Below are 7,500 nucleotides of genomic sequence, written 5' to 3'. Positions count from 1 at the left end.
CCGTTTTGGCCAGTTTTTGGCCTGTTTTTGCGTTGCGCGGTGACCGTCTTGAGCGGAGCAAAATGTCAGCCATCTCAGCACCCTGGAACCCCCCGGGTGGCACAGGGCTGGATGGGGCTTTCGTATAGCAGGGACGGTGCTGCCTCTCGCTTCGCTCGCTGTCCGCCGCTCGCCGCTCCCTCGCGCAGCCAAAAATGGCCAGTTTTGTCCCGTTTTTGGGCCGTTTTGGCCAGTTTTTGGCCTGTTCTTGCGTCGCGCGGTGACCGTCGTGAGCGGAGCAAAATGTCAGCCATCTCAGCACCCTGGAACCCCCCGGGTGGCACAGGGCTGGATGGGGCTTTCGTATAGCAGGGACGGTGCTGCCTCTCGCTTCGCTCGCTGTCCGCCGCTCGCCGCTCGCTCGCGCAGCCAAAAATGGCCAGTTTTGGCCCGTTTTTGGGCCGTTTTGGCCAGTTTTTGGCCTGTTCTTGCGTCGCGCGGTGACCGTCGTGAGCGGAGCAAAATGTCAGCCATCTCAGCACCCTGGAACCCCCCGGGTGGCACAGGGCTGGATGGGGCTTTCGTATAGCAGGGACGGTGCTGCCTCTCGCTTCGCTCGCTGTTCGCCGCTCGCCGCTCGCTCGCGCAGCCAAAAATGGCCAGTTTTGGCCCGTTTTGGCCAGTTTTTGGCCTGTTTTTGCGTTGCGCGGTGACCATCTTGAGCGGAGCAAAATGTCAGCCATCTCAGCACCCTGGAACCCCCCGGGTGGCACAGGGCTGGATGGGGCTTTCGTATAGCAGGGACGGTGATGCCTCTCGCTTCGCTCGCTGTCCGCCGCTCGCTGCTCGCTCGCGCAGCCAAAAATGGCCAGTTTTGGCCCGTTTTTGGGCCGTTTTGGCCTGTTTTTGGGCTGTTCTTGCGTCGCGCGGTGACCGTCGTGAGCGGAGCAAAATGTCAGCCATCTCAGCACCCTGGAACCCCCCGGGTGGCACAGGGCTGGATGGGGCTTTCGTATAGCAGGGACGGTGCTGCCTCTCGCTTCGCTCGCTGTCCGCCGCTCGCCGCTCGCTCGCGCAGCCAAAAATGGCCAGTTTTGTCCCGTTTTTGGGCCGTTTTGGCCTGTTTTTGGGCTGTTCTTGCGTCGCGCGGTGACCGTCGTGAGCGGAGCAAAATGTCAGCCATCTCAGCACCCTGGAACCCCCCGGGTGGCACAGGGCTGGATGGGGCTTTCGTATAGCAGGGACGGTGCTGCCTCTCGCTTCGCTCGCTGTCCGCCGCTCGCCGCTCGCTCGCGCAGCCAAAAATGGCCAGTTTTGGCCCGTTTTTGGGCCGTTTTGGCCAGTTTTTGGCCTGTTCTTGCGTCGCGCGGTGACCGTCGTGAGCGGAGCAAAATGTCAGCCATCTCAGCACCCTGGAACCCCCCGGGTGGCACAGGGCTGGATGGGGCTTTCGTATAGCAGGGACGGTGCTGCCTCTCGCTTCGCTCGCTGTTCGCCGCTCGCCGCTCGCTCGCGCAGCCAAAAATGGCCAGTTTTGGCCCGTTTTGGCCAGTTTTTGGCCTGTTTTTGCGTTGCGCGGTGACCATCTTGAGCGGAGCAAAATGTCAGCCATCTCAGCACCCTGGAACCCCCCGGGTGGCACAGGGCTGGATGGGGCTTTCGTATAGCAGGGACGGTGATGCCTCTCGCTTCGCTCGCTGTCCGCCGCTCGCTGCTCGCTCGCGCAGCCAAAAATGGCCAGTTTTGGCCCGTTTTTGGGCCGTTTTGGCCTGTTTTTGGCCTGTTCTTGCGTCGCGCGGTGACCGTCGTGAGCGGAGCAAAATGTCAGCCATCTCAGCACCCTGGAACCCCCCGGGTGGCACAGGGCTGGATGGGGCTTTCGTATAGCAGGGACGGTGCTGCCTCTCGCTTAGCTCGCTGTCCGCCGCTCGCCGCTCGCTCGCGCAGCCAAAAATGGCCAGTTTTGTCCCGTTTTTGGGCCGTTTTGGCCTGTTTTTGGGCTGTTCTTGCGTCGCGCGGTGACCGTCGTGAGCGGAGCAAAATGTCAGCCATCTCAGCACCCTGGAACCCCCCGGGTGGCACAGGGCTGGATGGGGCTTTCGTATAGCAGGGATGGTGCTGCCTCTCGCTTCGCTCGTTGTCCGCCGCTCGCCGCTCGCTCGCGCAGCCAAAAATGGCCAGTTTTGGCCCGTTTTTGGGCCGTTTTGGCCAGTTTTTGGCCTGTTCTTGCGTCGCGCTGTCACGTGCGAACTTGCGAAAGAGTGTTCAACGCCCGGTATATAACCGAAGCCCCATCCAGCCATGTGCCACCCGGGGGGTTCCTGGGGTCTGAGCTGGCTGACATTTTGGTGAGCGGAGGCAGCACTCCGCTCACCTCCCGCGGCACGCGAAAACGGCTCCGTTTTGGGCTGTTTTGGGGCTGTTTTGCTCGGTTTGGTGAACGGTCGCTTTGCAACGCTGCAGCTTGTTCGAACTTACATATTTACAAGCAAAATGACCCAAAACCATAAGAAAACATGCTGTCAAGCAGCTGTACATGTGGGTGCGAGCGACGAACGGTTCGTTGAACGGAGTTGTTGCGGGTGCGCGACGACCGTTCGTGACATTCTCCCCCACTTAAACTGTCGACGCCCTCGTCGACGCTTGTTGGTAGTTGTTGAGGACTTCTTCTTCATGTCGTAGGGCGTCTTCAGGCTCCCAACTGGCTTCAGTTCGGGGAAGCTTTCGCCACTTCACCAAGTACTCTGTCTGCTCCGCTCCGTTGGGTAGCTTTATCTTGCGATCCGCCAGAATGGTTTCCACTCGCTTCTCGTAGGAGGCTGTGATGGGAGGTAGCCGAGTTGGAATACTTCGAGAAGCATCTTGCGGATCCGAATGGTAGGCCTTCAGGGTGCTGGCGTGAAGAACGTTGTGAATTTTGAACCACGCCGGCAGCTGCAACTTGTAAGAAACATTGCCTACTCTGCTGATAATTGGGAAGGGCCCTTCATACTTACGCACCAATCCTTTGTGGACTCTTTTCCTGAAGAATTGGAGTGATGCTGGTTGGAGCTTTACCAACACCAAATCGCCAACTTTGAACTCTTGTGGTCGCCTTCCCAAGTCTGCCCACTTCTTCATCCGTTTTGCCGCCTTCTCCAAGTAAGCCCGTGCAATATCGGCATTTCGATGCCACTCCTTTGCGAAATGGTAGGCTGATGGACTACTCCCAGTATAACCAATTGCCATAGTGTGCGGAGTCGACGGTTGTTGTCCTGTGATAATTTCGAAGGGGCTCTTGTTGGATGCAGAGCTCCGCTGCAAGTTGTAGGAGAATTGGGCGATGTCCAACAGCTTCACCCAATCTCGTTGATTGGCACTCACGTAGTGCCGAAGATACTGCTCTAAGAGCGAATTTATTCTTTCAGTTTGACCATCCGTCTGGGGGTGGAGGCTTGTAGAGAAGTATAACTTTGACCCCAACAATTTGAATAGCTCGGTCCAGAATCGTCCCAGGAACCGAGCGTCTCGATCACTAACAATATTGTGTGGGACTCCCCAATACTTCACTACACCCTTCATCATCAGTCTGGCCGCCTCTTCAGCTGAACAGTGTAGGGGAGCAGCAATGAAAGTTGCATACTTTGAAAACCGATCGACCACCACAAGTATCGATCCAAGTCCCCCTACAGGCGGCAAGCTAGATATGAAGTCTAAGGAAATGCTCTCCCATGGCCTTTCTGGTACAGGCAACGGCTCCAAAAGTCCCACCGGCTTCCGTTGCTCCACCTTGTCTTGTTGGCAAGTAAGGCATGTTCGAACATACTCCTCCACATCAATCCCCATCTTTGGCCAGTAGAAGGCCCTCTCCACGAGAGCCAATGTTCTGTGAATGCCGGGATGTCCAGCCCAAAGGGAATCGTGACACTCTTTCAAGAGTTCACGCCTTAAATTGTCCACTCGGGGAACATAAACTCTATTCCCTTTTGTGTAAACAAGTCCCTCCTGGACCCAAAATCGTCGTGCCTTGCCTTCTTTGATGAGCTGCATCAGGATAACTGCCTGGGGATCACTATACAGTCCATCTCTGATTCGAGAAAGGAAGTTGGAATGTAACTGACTTGTTTGGCCTCTGCCCTCCAGTTGTGCAGCATTCACGCACTCCACCTTCCGACTCAGCGCATCGGCCACGACATTCGCCTTCCCGGGCTTGTATTCCATTGCCATATCAAATTCAGCCAGGAAGTCCTGCCACCGTGCTTGCTTTGGGGAGAGCTTCTTCTGAGTTTGGAAATAACTCAGGGCGATGTTGTCTGTCCTCAGCACAAATCGCGACCCGAGGAGGTAGTGTCGCCAAACTCGTAGGCAGTGGATCACCGCTGTCATCTCCTTCTCATGCACTGGATACCGCCTCTCGGTCTCGTTGAGTTTGCGGCTCTCGTAGGCCACCGGATGACCTTCTTGCATGAGTACTCCACCAATAGCAAAGTCCGAAGCATCGGTATGGACTTCAAAGGGCTCTCCATAGTTTGGCAATTTGAGCACTGGTTCTTCCAGAACAGCAGCCTTCAGATCTTGGAATGCTATCTCACATTTGTCAGACCACTTCCAAGGCTGCTCCTTCTTCAGCAACTCCGTCAGTGGGGTTGCCCGCTTCGAATATCCTGAAATGAAGCGTCGATAGTAGTTGACGAATCCAAGGAAGGATCTCAACTCTGGCACCTTCTTTGGTGTTCGCCATTCCGCAACTGCTTGCACCTTCGACTTGTCCATCCGAATGGAGCCACCACCGATTCGATGCCCTAAGAATAGGATCTCAGTTTGAGCAAAGTAGCATTTCTCCCTTTTTACGAACAAAGTGTTCTCCCTGAGAACCTTGAAAATCGTCCGAAGGTGCTTGACGTGCTCCTCGAGCGTTTGGCTGTAGACGACGATATCGTCCAAGTAGACGACCACGAACTTATCCAAATACTCCTTGAATAGTTGGTTCATGAGAGTACAGAATGTGGCCGGAGCGTTGGTTAAGCCGAAAGGCATCACCAAGAACTCAAACGCTCCATACCTGGTCACACAGGTAGTCTTCGCTTCGTCGCCTTCAGCAATGCGCACCTGCCAATACCCCGACCGAAGGTCGAGTTTTGAGAAATACTTGGCCTTGCCCAGTTGGTCGAACAAGTCCGCGATGAGCGGGATGGGATACTTGTTCTTCACCGTTACTTTGTTGAGGGCTCGATAGTCGACGCATAATCGGAGGCTCCCATCTTGTTTCTTCTGGAAGAGAACTGGAGCTCCGAAAGGTGCTTTTGAGCTGCGGATGAGACCACCGCTTAGCAGTTCACCTAACTGCTTCCTGAGTTCGGCCAACTCTGGCGGGGGCATGCGGTAGGGTGGTCTCGCTGGAGGCTTCACTCCTGGCTCCAGCTCGATATTGTGATCCACGCCTCTGCGTGGTGGGAGAGTCTTCGGCAACTCGGGTGGCATAACGTCTTCGAACTCCTTCAAGACGTTCGCCACTACAGCAGGTTCTTGAATGGCCTCTTCGTTGAGTGGCTCTAGCTTCATAGCAGCCACGAATGTCAGTTCGCCCTTTCGCACCCCTTTCTTCAATTGTAAGGCCGAAATGTGTTGGGGCTCCTTGGTTCCTCTCCGAGAGACGGGAACCACGCAGGGGTCATCGCCTCCCATCATACATAGGGAGTTTAAGAACGGCATCGGCACCAACTTCGCCGCATGCATAAACTCCATTCCAAGAATCACTTGGAAGTCGTCCAGTGGCACGGCCATCATGTTGGTGTTACCGCTCCAAGTCCCGATTTTGATAGGAACACCCTTCGCCAACCCGGAGATTCGCCTGGCCTCCGAGTTCACCGCCTTCATTCGGCTTGGGCTCTTCTCCAATGTCAACCCAAGTCGCTGTGCTTCGCGATCGGCTATGAAGTTGTGGGTAGCGCCCGTGTCCACCATTGCACGGGTCGTTTGGCCATTTAGCTTAATGTCCACATACATTAGTTCGCTGCTTCCTGCTTTTTGTGCCTTCGTCTTCGTGTTCTCCCCCACTTGACCCCGCATAGCGTTCAACAGACGCATTGCTCCCATTCGGGGTCCTTGCGACTCCTCCTCGTCGCTGCTGGATTCTGAGCTGCTCGAACTAAGAGCAACAGCTTTGCCCTTGTCCGATCGGGGAGGGTGGATGGAAGCTGTCAAAGCGTTGAGTGCCTGCTTCTGTGGGCACTCCCTTACCATGTGCGGTCCTCCGCACAAGAAGCATCCTCCAGGTTTTGAGGCCTTGCCTTTTGGGTTCGGCCCTTTGTGGGAGCTCTTCTTCTTCTGTTCGCCCCCGAGATCTTTCCCTCGAGAATGTTTTGGAGGGCGATTGCTTGAAGATTGTTTCCTTCTCGCTGGGTCTTCAGAGGAAACGAAGTCGGTGAGCCTTTCTGCAGCTGCAATTGCCCCGACCACGTCGGTAACATTCCTTCGATTCAGCTCTTGCTGAGCCCATGGTTTCAGACCATCAAGGAAGCTGAACAACTTGTCCTTCTCGGACATGTCCTGTATGTCCAGCATCAGTGCAGAAAACTGCTTTACATAGTCTCGGATGGTGGTACTTTGGCGGAGTTGTCTCAACTTCCTTCTTGCGACGAACTCTGTGTTCTCCGGTAGGAACTGAGTTCTCAACTCCCGCTTCAAGTCTTCCCATGTGTCGACTCGACACCGACCTTGTTGGATCTCCTCCCAACGAGTTCGCCACCAAAGTTTCGCATCTCCATTCAGATACATTGTTGCTATTGAAACTTTGGTATCTTCAGAATCGGGCCTCGTAGCTCGGAAGTATTGCTCCATGTCGAACAGAAAGTTCTCGAGCTCCTTGGCATCTCTGGCCCCTCCGTATCCATGGGGCTCAGGTGCCCTCAAGTTTTGTGGCGGTGCAACGCGGGTGTTGCCTCCTCCCGCATTTAGCATTCTTGTGAGCATAGCCACCTTCGCCGTGAGTTCCGCCACAACGTCTTGCAAGTGCTGCACGGAGTCCTTGGTGTCATCGGACAGTCGGTCGACTAGGGCCTCGACCTTGTCGATCCTGGACTCCGCTTCCTCTTGCGAGCTCTCTACCCCAACAAGTCTTTGTTGGCCATGGTAGAGTTCCTCCATGCTCGCTTCCAGAACATCTAGGCGGGTTTCCGCCGTCGTGAGTCTCTCCTTATGACTCTTTTTTCCTGTTAGCGCACCAGATTGCGCTTCCTCCGCTCGCGGAGAGTTGCCAACTTCTCGCTCATCCTGTTCGCTGCCGCGATCCTCGTGAGCGGCTCCAACAGCATGAGAGCGAGTGTGCACATGCAGCCCACCTGCGGCTGCTTGGGGCAAGGTTCCGGCTTGCCCCGTCTTGCTTGATTCGCCACGATGCTTTGCCATGGCGAAGTTGCGAAGTTCGTTCGCTGTTCGATCGAAGAGCTTGCCCGCTCTGATACCACAATGTCACGTGCGAACTTGCGAAAGAGTGTTCAACGCCCGGTATATAACCGAAGCCCCATCCAGCCATGTGCCACC

This window comes from Musa acuminata, unplaced genomic scaffold (assembly GCF_036884655.1).
Source record: "Musa acuminata AAA Group cultivar baxijiao unplaced genomic scaffold, Cavendish_Baxijiao_AAA HiC_scaffold_549, whole genome shotgun sequence".
Taxonomy (NCBI): Eukaryota; Viridiplantae; Streptophyta; class Magnoliopsida; order Zingiberales; family Musaceae; genus Musa; species Musa acuminata.
Note: the sequence above shows the minus strand (reverse complement) of the source record.